Here is a 15,110-nt window from a genome sequence, read left to right on the forward strand (position 1 = left end):
CAGTTTGAAATATTTCCTCGCTGAAAGGTTCTTGTCGCTAATCTTCGCTAGTAACAACACAAATTTCGCTCTACTCAGATGTCAATAATTTCTTCGACGCTCCCTGACTGTGTTCAGTTTCGTGATCACGATTATATGCAAATTAGTATCTCTGCAGACAAAGATATGCAAATTGTTAAACTGACTACCTTATTCTCACTAAATTTCGCGAATATTAAATCTCGGGAAAAAACAAGAGCCATATTTCGCGAGTATTAAATTTCGCGATTTTGAAAGGAAAGTATAATTGGAGTGTATTAAGTTTCGCGATTTTTTTCTATTCTTGAATGTGTGGCTTTGACCTCAGAACTGAAACAACATAATTAATATGATCGTCATCGTAAAAAAACAGCAAACAAAACAAGCTAAACTTAACAAAGCATAAGGTATTCCACAGTTTAAATACCCGGAAGGTATACCTACGACTGCACAAGCGAGATTTAAAAAAAAAATTTAGCTGCAGAGGACAGATCGGACAGCTAGTGAAAATGGTGCAGTGGAAGATAACTGATGGACAAAATCGAACAAAAAACCTTCTAGAAATGAAGCTAAGACATGTTGAAATAACTGTAATAAAGCACATTGAATTTCATTATTTATTGATATTATACGGCATAAAATTTGGCGATTTTAATCTTCGCGAGTATTAAATTTCGCGATTTTGGAAAAAATCGCGAAATTTGGTACTCGCGAAATTAAGTGAGAACAAGAAACTTGAGAAGCTTGAGAAGCTTAAAATCGGGCGCTTAATAATTAGCTATCTGTTTTGACTTGAAAGGCAGGTTACAGTACAGTAAAAATCACTGGAAAAACAGTCGCTTAAACCTATTCAGCCCGGGGGGGGGGGGGGGGGGAGCTTTCGAGGCCCGCGCTGACTTTGGATGCTAATAACTTTTTCAAGATTCAACCAAACGCTGCCAAACTTTGCGCGTTTATCTAAAATTTATCTCGCAATAATTTGGTAGGATTAGTTTTTGTGCCAGTAACTTGAAATCACCATGGCAACGTCATTTTGACAGGCTTGTTTACCCAAATTTGAATATTTCGTGTTTCTATCTAATAATGAAAATCTGGAATGTTTTCAAGATTGCATTATTACTTTATGACATAATGGTCTCAATTTATAAAAATATATTTCGCACAATACAAATAAACGATTAAACTAGACGTCTAGAAAATATAAATTTGTAACACTTAGAAAAGTGCAGCCTTTTCGCAATACTTAATAAAGGCGGGGTTTTTACCTGAAGACCAATTTTTCCAACGCTTTAGGTGGCTGACGCATTTCAGTATTTTCCAGCCCTTACACTTTAATGGAACAGTATACAACTCCTAATCAGGTAACTGCTATTTTCAAGAAAATGATCACAACTTATTGACCAATAATTAGGTATTTGTTTCATACCATTACTGTAATAGCAACTGGTGAAGAATAGTAGTACTGACCCAAAGTATAAGAGCTGGAAAACACTGAAAACCATTTCAGCCGCGTTTCAAGGAATCCAAAAAAGCTTTACTTATCCCATATATATTTGTTTTGCAGTATTTTGTTAATTTTTGGACGATTTTGGGGGATGTCTGAGAGGCGATAGTTTTTCTCAAAGGATTAGTAAAATTTAGACAAATAAGAAATATTGGAGATTTAATGTGATTTTAAAATTTGAATTTGAAGTTAAAAACTGGTGGACGGACACCAAACAGTCTCCTGACAACCCGGAGTGCTCTTGCGAGGGGTCAACTGTTTGGAGGTGTTTCCATTCTTTTCTTTAATCCCTTCTTTTAAATATCTTAAAGTTCCATTCAAATTCAGGTAGAACCCCACCTTAAGTCTTGTTCTTGTGAGAAAACAACAGAAGTCAAAGGTTGCGTGATATAACCAAGCATGGATTTTAATTCTCCCTCCCTTTCCATCTCCTTAGCCTTTCACCCCCACCTGTCCCTCCCTTTCTACTCTCATTCAATTTAATGTTTGCTTACATTTCCTAACCAATTCAGTATCGTACTAATCTGTGCCAAGCAATCAGATAATAACAGAAATTTGCCTTAATTTTGATCTCACATACCAAGACCTTAGAGTATAAACCGCTAATAAAACAAAACACACTTGATAATAATTCTCTGAGGTTATACACCTTGCAGTATTAACGTACTAACGAACTTGATAACAAACCCCATGTCGTACTAAGGATTTTTACTGATCAACATAGAAAATAAGTTCACAATGGTTTGTTCCCAAAACGTTTTTTACTGTACAGAGGGTCTGTATATTGACCTGTAACTTGTATACCGTATTGAAAAATTCAGAACGAACCGACTTCTGCCCGCTACCATGATATGTTGAAAAATTAGCTCGTTCGAAACCGTAGCAAAATCGTTAGACAGACAAGATACAGCCGTTTACTGGCAGTCTTTGAAAATCCCGAATTTCGTCAAAATGAGCCAAAATAAAGTTTTAAAATTTCCTTTATCAATATGGTTCTTATCTTTTTATTCAATTCTATGAACTGCTTTTATGCAGTACTGTCCACAAAGATTTCAATTTCCTCAAAGTTTCGGGACAAATGGATACAAAATATTTCGTGCAGAATGTAATTTGATTAAGCGAATGTTTTCACGTCTATAAATACTTCAAGCAGTGAATGAAAAACCGTTTTGTTTTCATCGATGAGAAACACTTTCAAATAGTTAATGCATAAAAAATAAAAATCAGATCAGAATACAATAATTATTAATGTAAGGTCTCGCTATTATGTCTCGGCAGAGATACTTCTTTTTTGCAAGTTCAAATGTATGCAAATTTCGTGTGAAATGTAATTCGATTCCATTGTCTTGTTTACAAACTATTTCTCATGAAAGTTGTATTTTCGTGAATAAAACCCATTGGCCTGTTTTGTTTTTTCTGATCATGTTTGTCTGTGATTTTTACAAAACATGTGGTCTTTTTTTCGGAACTTTAAGTTGTACAAAAATTCCTATTTTGAACACAGATGTCACTTCAGGAATTTCTCATCTAAAATTCAATTGGTATTTAATTATAATTATTCGAAGTTTTCATTTTCAAGTCATCTTTTCATTCGATAGCTTTACTGATCTCGTAAAAAATTCCATTCAAGTTTACACCGATACTGTACATTGCCAATGTTTTGCTGACGTCTTGAGAAGTGTCTTACTAACGTCACTAGTCAAATCTAAAATATATCCAAACCATGTTGTGCAAACATTCTACTCTTTGTGACAGGCGACTTTGACGCCCAACTGTGCGGAAATGAAAATCGACATACTTCTTGCTAAATATATAAAAAGTAGTTTTAAAGTGGAGTCCGCCTCAAAAAAATGTACCGCCTGATCACACTGCTATTTGTAGAAACCAGCAAAGCGTCTAGTTTCAAAGTTTCCCACAAAAACATTGCGTGACATGAATGACGTTACCCCTTTTATTTACAAAAATAGCTTCAACTTGTCAAAGCAACTACAGTTTCACAATGGTGATTATTAGTACTTTACCCCTAAAGCTTTTTTCTCTGTCCTCCCGCCGAAGCAAAGAAGAGAACCAGATTGCAGATTAGCCCAAAAGTCGACCCAGTGTTCCTACAACGATTTACTGTCAAAACTAAAATGAAACCGATTGGCCCAGGCTATCCCCGTCATTTTTAGCCGACAGGAGACTATCGTCTAGGACGACCAAAGGGTAAACTATAAATCGGCCACGCCCGATTAATAAGGTAGTAGTTTTCCATTTTTTTGAGCGGTGTACCGTGAAATTTCCCTCGAGTGACTTGATTTTGTAGTTATGATTTTACTTTAACCATGAAATACAGTTACAGCAAGGCGCCCAAATGTGTGACCACTTTTAATTTATTCACATTCTTTCGTGCGGATTTAATCCAATCAGAAGTCAACTGCAACCTATCCACGGCTTTTGATTGGATTAAATCTGCACGAAAGAATGTGAATAAATTAAAAGTGGTCGCACATTTGGGCGCCTTGCTGTAAACCTCTCTGATACGGACACCGAAAGGACAAAGTAAAGCCTCCGTATTAGAGAGGTGTCCGTATTATAGAGGTCTCTACGATGACGCCTCTTTTATGAATCCAATGACAGCTTCAAGTGTTCAGTATCTAAAATGAGGCACACACTCGTCTTTTAATAAACTGCATCTAAATTGATTAATATGAAGCACTGATTCACACGGTCTATAAGTAGAGTCACATGTAATGTACGCGAATCACTGTTTTCAAACGAAATTATCTACAACGCAATGCTGCATGCAAAAAATAATATTAAGCACAACTCTGAAAACGTCAACGTGAATTAAGCGTTGTTTACAGTTGTTACGGGAAATTCTATTACATACACAAACTATCTTCACCTAATCGCCGGAGTGTCCGTAATAAAGAGGTTTAAGTCTATAAGAGTTTGCTCCCTGAGGCCGGGATTTAGTGTCAGTTGGAGCCCAACTACTTGGGCTCCAACATGGCGGCCGGAAATCAATGAAAACATCTGGCATTCAGTTCTGCTACAAAAAGCGGTCAAATTACCCTGATAAACAATATGGTGGGTGATTACCGTCATAATTAAACTTTGGATTATGTTACTTGTTATTGCATTTTGTTTTACAATAAGTTGCTTGTGTGTTTGAATTTTATGTTGGTTGTATCAATTTTCTGTCAGAATTCAGAAATTTTCGCCTAATCAAATTTTCGGTAACTCTAAACTTTCTAGTCATTTGAATTTTTCAGGTTGTGCCAGTTTTCGGGAACTATTCCAATTTCAGACTGTTTTCCAATGCTTTGCATCTCCGATTCGTTTTTCGTTTCTGGTGTATTTTTTGCCAGTAGTTCGAATTTTCGGACACATTCAATTTTCTGCTAGTAGTTCGAATTTTCGGACACATTCAATTTTCTGCTAGTTCCCGGCGCCATATTGGAATAGTAACCGCGCAGACATGATAGCGAGGCTACCGGTGACCCGTGGCTGAGCGTGAAGAGAGATTACAGTGAGGATTCGGCAATTAGCCCGTGTTTTTTCGCGTTTTTCGGAACATAAGCGTAAGTTTTGATTCTAATAATACTCCTTCGTCATCTTCTAAGATGAATGGAAAATATTGGGCCGCTTTTGGCTGTAAAAAAGGCGAGTAAACTTCTCAGGGGCTATCAGTAGTTTGCGTAACAAAACACAAGGAGATCCAGTGAAGAAATCGCATCCATGGTGTAATCTGATAAGACGCCAGCATGAGCATGGTGAGGACAATTTTCTTCGTCTTTAAAGCAATTTTTCTTTGTACTAATCATTACAAAAAAGGAAATATACACAGCTCTCCTGAGCAAGTCGTTGGGATCAGAAAGAAAGGTTTTTAACATGCAATGTTTACAGAACTTTTGTTTTATACTTGCTTCTAATCACTGAAGTTGTTTGATAATATTTTATATCTAGGAAAGCCCTTCTGTTGACAAGTCTCCATTTAAATATATATCTCAATTCAGAAATTATTCCCAATTTTGCCTACGGTTTTTTTTATTTCTGTATTTATTTTGAGTCTGATATAAGCTTATTGTATTTTGATAAGATTTAAAAGAAATAGATTATTGATAACAAAGAGTTGCTTTTAGGTAAAGTTGTAAGCTTAGTTTAAATCCGTTTTCAATATTGTCTCATAGGTGAAAACTATCCCAGTAAACATGGATTGTGAAATTATCACACAAGGAAGTCACTATTTAAAAGAAGGCACAGAGAAACATCTACTCAAGAAATAAAAATGCAAAAGAAAAGGGAAAACTTTTTTCTCATTAACCAGGAGTATTATTGCACCCTATTAAATCACCTGATGAAAAGTCTGATTGATCTGCAAAGAAAATAATGCATCATTGAATTTAAACTGGTTGAATTTCAGGCAAAGTTTGGTCTCAACCACATTACAGTCAGGGTAGTTTAATCGTCCATCAGTGATAACCCATCATTTTGGTATTATTTCTCCAGAAGAGGTTAAAAATCAACTTTTCTATCAGCTCTAGATGAGAGAATTTGGTCAAATTCAGGGAAAAATTTTAATTACTGTTGCATCTCCTTATGTGTACATGTGTATGTATTGACCTGGTGAAGTTTTGGGGCTGTTCATTCTTTGACAGTAAAGGGTTAACCACCCATAAATCTTTTACACTGAAACCAGAAAGTATGTCAATACTTTAAACACTTTCTGAATGTTTATTATCTCAAATGGGGAGCTATAAAATTTAAGGTCCTGCATGTAGTATTGAAAATATTTATGTAATGTTTAAGATGAATGTGTTGTTTAAATAAGACAGTAAAGAAAATAAAAATAAATAAAATCTTCATCATGAAGCTGGATGGAACTCTGCTAGATTAGCTGTAGTTCGGTGTCCATATGAAACTCTACCATCAATGGGGAAGAGGAATTTCTCTTGTTGTAACCTCCAGGTCAATCTGTAAAAGGTAAGGTAAAGTCTGTGTCCGAGCCAAGTGGCTCATACAGCTGGAGCTTATCCCGGTTTCCGTAGCATTAAGCGACTAGGTCTACTCCCCCCTGGATGGAATGCCAGCAGTAAATTCGCTGTTACCCATTTATACACCTGGGTGGAGAGAGGCACTGAGAGTAAAGTGTCTTGGCCAAGAACACAACGCAGCTCCCCCACCAGGACTCGAACCCGGGCCGTTCGACTGGGAGTTGAGTGCACTAACCATTGGCCACCGCGTCTCCCACACCAGGTCAATGTGTAGGGGTGGAATTTGTTTTGTCTGAGAATGTGGTGTTAAAAAAAAATTGAAAAAGCAAGCCTTTTCTCTCCAAAATAGTCAATAAAATTCCTTTAAGGCCAGAATAAGGCAAGGACAAAGAACAAATACAGTTGTCCCTGGACATGTAAAGTATAGCAATGATTTTATCATTCCCTCAGGCAATTTTTGTAAATATAACTTTAGACTTGCAAGCATTATTGTCAGTTATACATGGTCCACATTTTGTGCATCTCATAATAATAATCCTTACCATACTGTTTGGGTTGGTAATACTTTTTTATAGTAACAGGAACTGTTAAATGGCTTTTTGAAACACCTTGATTCAACACTGCAAATGATTTATTTCAAAACTTAGTAGCTGATGCAGTCATTTCAACTGAAAACATTTTTTATTCTTAAAAAATTGCCCTCTGCTTGTGTTATTTTCCATTTCTTGACTTGAATAGATGATTTTCTGAGCTTCTTTCAACTGGCAGACTCCTTTTAGAATGTTTCACAATCTATGTTGCTGGGATTTCTCTTTACCTATGAGATAATATTAAAACTTTATTTAAACCAAGCTTATAACTTCACCTAAAAGCAGCTCTAACCAATATAAAATAAACTGCCACACTCAGAAATAAAATAAAAAAGAAGTCTGCAAAATTGAGAATAATTCCTGATTTGGGATAACTATTTTACTGAAAACTTTCAAGAATTGGGCATTGTGTAATGTAAAGTATTATTAAACATCAACTTCAGTGATTGAGAGCAAGTAAACAAAAGTTCTGTAAACATTGCATGTTAAAAACCTTTCTTTCTGATCCCAACGACTTGCTCAGGAGAGCTGTGTATATTTCCTTTTTTGTAATGATTAGTACAAAGAAAAATTGCTTTAAAGACGAAGAAAATTGTCCTCACCATGCTCATGCTGGCGTCTTATCAGATTACACCATGGATGCGATTTCTTCACTGGATCTCCTTGTGTTTTGTTACGCAAACTACTGATAGCCCCTGAGAAGTTTACTCGCCTTTTTTACAGCCAAAAGCGGCCCAATATTTTCCATTCATCTTAGAAGATGACGAAGGAGTATTATTAGAATCAAAACTTTCGCTTATGTTCCGAAAAACGCGAAAAAACACGGGCTAATTGCCGAATCCTCACTGTAATCTCTCTTCACGCTCAGCCACGGGTCACCGGTAGCCTCGCTATCATGTCTGCGCGGTTACTATTCCAATATGGCGCCGGGAACTAGCAGAAAATTGAATGTGTCCGAAAATTCGAACTACTAGCAGAAAATTGAATGTGTCCGAAAATTCGAACTACTGGCAAAAAATACACCAGAAACGAAAAACGAATCGGAGATGCAAAGCATTGGAAAACAGTCTGAAATTGGAATAGTTCCCGAAAACTGGCACAACCTGAAAAATTCAAATGACTAGAAAGTTTAGAGTTACCGAAAATTTGATTAGGCGAAAATTTCTGAATTCTGACAGAAAATTGATACAACCAACATAAAATTCAAACACACAAGCAACTTATTGTAAAACAAAATGCAATAACAAGTAACATAATCCAAAGTTTAATTATGACGGTAATCACCCACCATAAAACAAACAAACATTCACGTCACATAAACACTTCTCGCAAAACAACAACTGTTCAGATTGTTTAAAATCGCACAATGAGGCACTTTTTTTTAAGAGAACGTGACAGCCCTCTGGCGGCCATCTTTGATCTCGTGTGGCGTGAAACTCCGAAATTCAAAATGCTCTATCTTAAAGACGGCGAATGCAATCTGGCTAAAAACCTTCAACAAGATAAATGTTAAAGACATCTAATAGCCAGTGAAGGATAAAATTTCAGGAGTCTTGCGATTCTGGGTTTTAGAATTTTGATGACGTCACGTGAAAACCAAGAATTAAAGGGGGTCCGCATTATAGTGGTTTTTTTTTCTAAAGAGAATATATAAGAATTTCGCCGGGACTTCGGAGATTGTCCGTAATAGGGAGGTGTCTGTATTAGGTGTCCATAAGGAGAGGTTCGACTGTAGTTACTACTCCAAAAGAAACTATACTAACTATTCTATTAGACACTATTTCCACTATTTGTGTCACGTGTCCGGTTTAATTTCTCCTTCTGCTTGTCGGATAACCATCAGAGTATGGCATAAATAAAGTTGTTCTTGTGGTGGTAAACGCCGTGCTGACGAGCCCCAATAAGGGCGAAACAGCAGCTGTCCACGGTTGCAATCCTGCTCTATTAACTCTAGTTGTGTACTGTTGGTGTCTCGCAAACTCTACCTGACTTTTTTGAACGTAGTATGAGGGTCTGCATGGGGGTGCTGGAATCTCAGTTATCAGTAGGCCATTTCCGAGTTACCCTTTGCCTCCGTTTCAAAACGAGTCTACGTGCGAAACCATTTATATGAAAATGAGTTTCACCTACAGGTCCATTTTCATGCAAATCAAACTCATTTTCATTTGAATGGTTTCGCACGTAGACTCGTTTTAAAACAGAGGCAAAGGGTAACTCGGAAATAGCCTGTTACATTTTCGAGGATTTCTCACTTATCAGTTAAAACTTCATCCCATTTTTCAGCTATCAGTAAATTTTGCAAAACTCAGAACTCAGCTATCAGCATAGTTAGTAACTAGTTACTATGCTATCAGTTAAAAAACGCGTCATTTCTCAGCTGACAGTAAAAATTTTGACCAATTCTCAACAATCAGTAAACCCCATTCAGACCTTCTAGTATGATCAGCCTCGCAGTATTGTTTTTTTTGTCCTAATTTTGGGTCCGTTGGTCGGATTAAAAAATCGTAAAATATAAGCAGGGGCAATCTACTGGAACTGGTAGACCCAGCACTTTGCCATGGAGTCTGAAAGGACTGGTGATTTGTAAAGCTTTACTTTTGTCTTTGCAAACATTGCAATTATTGAAATCAATCGCTTGCATCACCTCTTAGAGCTAAGAAGTACCACAGAAACCATTTCACGTTTCCCAAATTTCTTACGCCTGTGTTTCTTGGTTCTTGTGGTTTTGCTAATCTTCCATTGGAATGCGTGCTTTTATTTCCTACTTTCAAAATGGATCGGGTTTGGCTCTGATAGCTGGGTGTACCCGACGCTTACCAAACCAGGCTTCGATTCGTTCGCACGACAATACCTCTTCAGCTTGTATTGGTCCTCAAGAATGCTTACAACGGGCGAAACCGAAAACCCGCCTCAGACCGATGTAGAGCTATTGTTTGTTATTCTCGATCTCACCGTCGGCTTTCTGGTTTTTGCTGTCATAGTTGGTCAGTTTGGAAGCATGATCACGCATATGTTTCTGGTGAGAAGAGAGTTTCTTGGACAGGCCGAAGCTGTGAAACAGTACTTAGTCTTCCACGGGGTAGATGAGGATTTACAAAGGCGAGTCGTTGCATGGTTTAATTACATGTGGGAAACAAAAAAATCTTCTCTTGATCGCGATAACGTTCTCCGCAAACTCCCCCTACCGCTTAGAACTGAAATCGCCGTGCAAGTGCACTTGGAAACCTTAAAACGAGTTCAAATTTTCGCGGACGTTGAACCTGGCCTATTAAAGGAAATTGTGCTGAAACTTCGCTCACAAGTTTATTCCCCTGGAGATTATATTTGCAGAAAGGGTGAGCCGGGAAAAGAAATGTACATAGTGAGCAGCGGTCGACTGCAAGTTGTGCAGGACGATTCTGAGACGGTGATCGCTACGCTGCACGAAGGGAGTTATTTTGGCGAGATAAGTATTCTAAATTTGTCGAATACTGGGAATCGACGGACAGCGAACGTTCGCTCCGAACTGTTGTGCCTTTCTAAAGAAGACTTGCTTGAGACGCTGACGGAGTATCCCGAGGCTAGAAAGTTGCTTGAGATACGAGGAAGAAGACTCCTCAGAAGATCTCGATAACAAAGTACAGAAAACAAAAACCTAAAATTAATTCTGATTGTCAGAAATAGTGCGCGCACCTGAAAAATGGCTAAGTCTGCTCAATTTCGCTCTCAGAAGCCGCGATCCTGTGAGCACCATGAACCACTGGATAAGTGTAACAACGCGAGCTCTGGAACGAGATTGACGTCAGTTTAGAGCTGTCAAAAGAAGCTATGTTGCTTAGTGGCATCTTGCCAGGCCGTAAACTTCTCGACAGTCAAGAGAGCTTTTGTGACTGAGGTGGTTTGTGAGTGGGAACGAATTGACCAATTCCTACACCTCATACCTATTAATTAGTCCATAGGGGTTGAACCCAGGCGCGAGAAGAAGAGAGACTATCAACTCTTCAACCCCTATAAAGGGTGCACGGAAGAGAGAGCTCAGAGACTGGATTAACCTATTTCTCGGACCATTCAAAGTCTTTTTGCTGTATTTTTCAGTGTGATTTCACCCTTCGAGAAGTTCCTTAGAGCTTTGATTCGAAGCATCATCTGTTTGAAGCCCTCATTTCCCAAGCGAGAATCAAGTGTGCGAACCTTGATGGTAAGGCGCCGAAACGCGAAGCGCGTCTAATTCCTTCGAGGGTAATAGGCCCACAAACACATGCGCACCCCGTTTCAATCAAGGAGGGAAGTCTGGGGAAGAGGCAGGAGGGTCGGTCATTAGAAGGATCACGTATTTCGAATCGCCTGCACGTGAACCTGCATGTGACCTTCACTCCTTCCTCACTCCTTGTTTCGCCGCTATCTTTACTGATTGCATCTAGAAATGTTACTCATTTTGATTTCTTTTCCAAGACAAACGAAAGTGCCGAGTGCCAGAAACATCCTTCAAATATGTTGTGTTTATCGCACGAAAACAAGAAAAATAATTTCCTTTATTTTACATACACTTTTTTGTACATAAGCATTTCTATTTGTAGTATAATAAAAAATTCCTTCTTTGATTTAGCAAACTGTTTGCAATTACTCGTTCCCTTTTCTTTTTATTCGTCAAATAAAAACAGCAGCAAATCTCTTCTGCCTTTGCACGCTAAGACTTCCCAAGCATCCAAAATATCTTGTTATGTCAAGAAAAGATAACGGACTATTTTCTCTCGACTTATAATTAATCTTCGTAATGAACTTTTCGTTTCGCCTTATTTGATAATCCTCCCCAACTAACCCCATAAGGCTTTGCGCGTCTTCTCTCGACCTAGGCTATCACTCTTCTTCAAAAAGCAAGCTATTTCTTGATTTTTTCCTATTGATTGTTGAAATGAAAGTCATCAATATGTATTTGCTTTGCTATGCGTTCAATTATAAAGTGGTTAAAAATAAACGTGTTTAACATGCTATAAAACACGCAGGTAGGACTCAAGCTGCATGATCTTCGAAATCTAAATTTTGCATAGTTAACGATTAGTGTTTTTTTGATTGCCCAGGTTTACAACAACTGGGTTTATCTAAGGCTTTACGATACTGGCTATCAGAAGGGCTATAGGAAAGCGTTTTAAAACCTAAGCAAAACTTTGTATCGAAGATTAGTTACCGACAGATTCTCTAATCAGACTGTTCAGTTAAATTACTCGCATTGATTGTCCAGTAGAATTCAGACACCAAATGAGATTGAAACAGGTTCAATAGTAGCTTGTGTCCTCTTCGTTTCCGTCAGTGAATAACTGTTTGCAGCAAAAGACCTGGCAACCTTTGGCTGCCTATTTCTTTTACACCCACGAAAAGGCAGCAACTTGACAACTTCCTGTCGAAATCTTGGACAGCGAAATGAGTAAATCACGGGATTGGCTGTTGAACCGGCCATAGCAAGCAAGATAGAACATAACTCGAACTTCCAGGAATTTTCGTTTTTCACAAATTGTGTAACGACGAGTCTTCCGAATGTAGGAGTCCATGTAACTATGAATATTACAGTAACAATAATAAAAAGTTTTGTCAATTTGCGTCGTGACTGTAAAAGAGCAAGATTTGTCGCTCTGTTGGCTTCCGTGTTGAACCACACGTGATAAATAACCCGCGAATATCATCACAGCACTCGGTAAAATAAGACCAAACGTGAAGAGCACGAAAAAGTAACTTATGTTAAGAGCTTCAAACCAAACGGGCGTTTTAATTGTTACATTCATCATAGCGTTTTTCCAGGCGTACTCATGAGAGCGGCGATAGGATATCCCGGCGCACTCAAAACGCCACCGAGGATCCATATTGCGAGAAGAACTTTGCACATCAGCGATTTCACCGCTCTTGTCAAGTGCACAAATGGTTTTAGAATCGCAAAATACCTCTCCACTGCTAGAGCCACTAACATGTAAATGGAAGCCAAAGCGTGGAAAATGAATTCAGCGAACGAATAAGCAGACTGAACAGACTGGTTGGAGAGTAGAAAAATGTCGACGAAAGTAAGAACGGCGAAAGCCAAATCCGACGAAGCGAGGTTGGAGAGAAGGTATGTGTTAGCATTGTGTAGTTTCTTGTTTTTCTATATAACCATAATGACGAAAACGTTGCCAGCCACATTGCAAAGGAGAATTGCAATGGAAACACCAGTTATGACTGAAACAAAGAAATCCATTTTCAAGCAGAAAAATAAGAATTTTTGCGCAACCCTGGGAGACCGTCTGCTTTGCCAACAACGAATTAACAAGGGCGTACTAAAGAACTGAAGCTCGCAAACTCTCCCACTTCTTATGGCAGAAAATTAAAGGTGGTGCACTATATGTACTGATCATTACCCCCCACCCCCGCAGGGTTTTGGCCCAGAGGCCAAAACCCGAGGAGGCATCATTGTAATCCGCTCGAATGTAGAGTATAAATGGTATTACCAGACAAAATCTCAACTTGGCCAAAGTGCGACCACAAGTAGTATCGGTAGGTGTGATAAAATGCCCGCAAGTAGTATCGGTAGGTGTGATAAAATTGCCTGTACGGTGATTGGTCAATGATGACGCGAGTAAACGATGATTGGGTGATGATGACAACCCAAAGCGTTAGCACGTGCACAGATGACAACAAGTAAACAAACGAAGCTTGTAAAGGTTTTATTCGAGGCTGATCGAGGCCTATTCATTTCACAATGTCTAAAAGCCGAAAGCAATGCAATTGTTGAAAAGACTTCGCGATAATTAACTAAGTAACTCGCAGAGAAGTAAGAAAATCCACATTTTTTACATCTGAGTGGCCGAAGAAGAAATATGTCTAGGAACACGTACGAACATATCAAGCCATATCTTCAAATTTGTCTGCGATTTACGATAAGCAAGCCTTAGTCCAAAACCGCGATTTACCAAGCGCAAACTACTTGAACGGAGAAAAGCCTTGATCAGTCTATTTCCGGACGGGATTTACAAGAAATGAAAAAAAAAGATCTCGAGATATTTGTTTAAGACTCGCGGCAGGCGAAACCGGAAACCAGAAGCGAGCGATTTTTAGAAAGTCAAGCGTTTTCATTGTCAAAGGTGAGAAATTCTTTCGGTATCCTTTCCTTTTAAAAAGTTGATCGTTGTCATAAAGCGTGATTTACGATAAGAAAGCCTTTGTCCAACTGACCGTGATTTACCAGGCACAAACTACTTGAATGGAGAAAACTTCAAAAGTCTTGATCGGTCCACTTCCGGACGAAATTTTAATTTTACAAGATGATATGCAGCATCAAGAAAAGAAATTCAAAATAGATCTCGAGATGCATTGTGACATGTATTGTGATTATTTAAAACTCGCGGCAGGCGTTTGCTTTGACAGAGGTAAGAAATTCTTTCGACATCCTTTTCTTTCTAAAGATTGATCATTCTCGTGTCATTCTTCATGCTCGGGCTCTCAGCCCATATATTTATAAAACAATTGGGCCGGCTCAAATGGTAATTTTAAAACGTTTTGCTGTTTCTAAAGTTTATCCTCGCTGGGATCAAGACTTTCCCACAGTGAAGTGAGTTCGATTCGAGCCCGCAAAGCGACCCATTCAAAGCGACGAAGTCGCGAAAACGAGCCACGCAAGTCGCGATAGGTCGACCGTCCCGGCGTGTTAAATTAATAAAGACGAGTCTAGCTTGAGTCTAGCTGAGATCCCTGCCTCGTCCCCAGGCGTCCTCGTCCTTGGTCGTGCACGGTTCGCTTGGTGTTGTGGGACTGACGTGCACGGTTCGCTTGGCGTTCTGGGCCTGATGCGGACGGGGAAGCGGCTCGCTCCCTAACCATCAATCCCCGCGCTCCCTGTTTTCCCGTCTTACCGCCTCAACGTCCGGCCAATCGGCGCCTGGGGACGAGGCAGGAGATCCCCCACCACAGCAAAACATGACAAAATGATGTCAAGATGCTGTTGCGTAATTAAATGATTTACCGTATCATAATTAATAATAATCCAAAATAGAAAATTAATTTCCAATCAAATGTCTG

General features: G+C 38.7%; 1 protein-coding gene, 1 long non-coding RNA gene and 2 pseudogenes across 2 annotated transcripts in view; 1 reads left to right on the forward strand and 3 right to left on the reverse strand.

Annotated features, from left to right (window-relative positions):
• LOC144655131 (uncharacterized) overlaps positions 1-15,110 on the reverse strand; it is a 93,858-nt gene that overhangs the window by 59,249 nt on the left and 19,499 nt on the right. The gene's annotated exons all lie outside the window — the stretch shown is intronic.
• On the reverse strand, positions 7,115-8,382 carry LOC144653654 (uncharacterized). The gene is made up of 2 exons (XR_013570786.1): positions 7,694-8,382; positions 7,115-7,318 (listed from the first exon to the last, which is right to left on the reverse strand). It is a non-coding gene; the product is annotated as an uncharacterized LOC144653654 (long non-coding RNA).
• Positions 9,436-10,704, forward strand: LOC144654144 (cyclic nucleotide-gated channel alpha-1 pseudogene; annotated as a pseudogene).
• Positions 12,071-13,392, reverse strand: LOC144655449 (rhodopsin, GQ-coupled-like; annotated as a pseudogene).

This window comes from Oculina patagonica, chromosome 5, assembly GCF_052425735.1.
Source record: "Oculina patagonica isolate OP01 chromosome 5, crgOcupat, whole genome shotgun sequence".
Lineage (NCBI taxonomy): Eukaryota > Metazoa > Cnidaria > Anthozoa > Scleractinia > Oculinidae > Oculina > Oculina patagonica.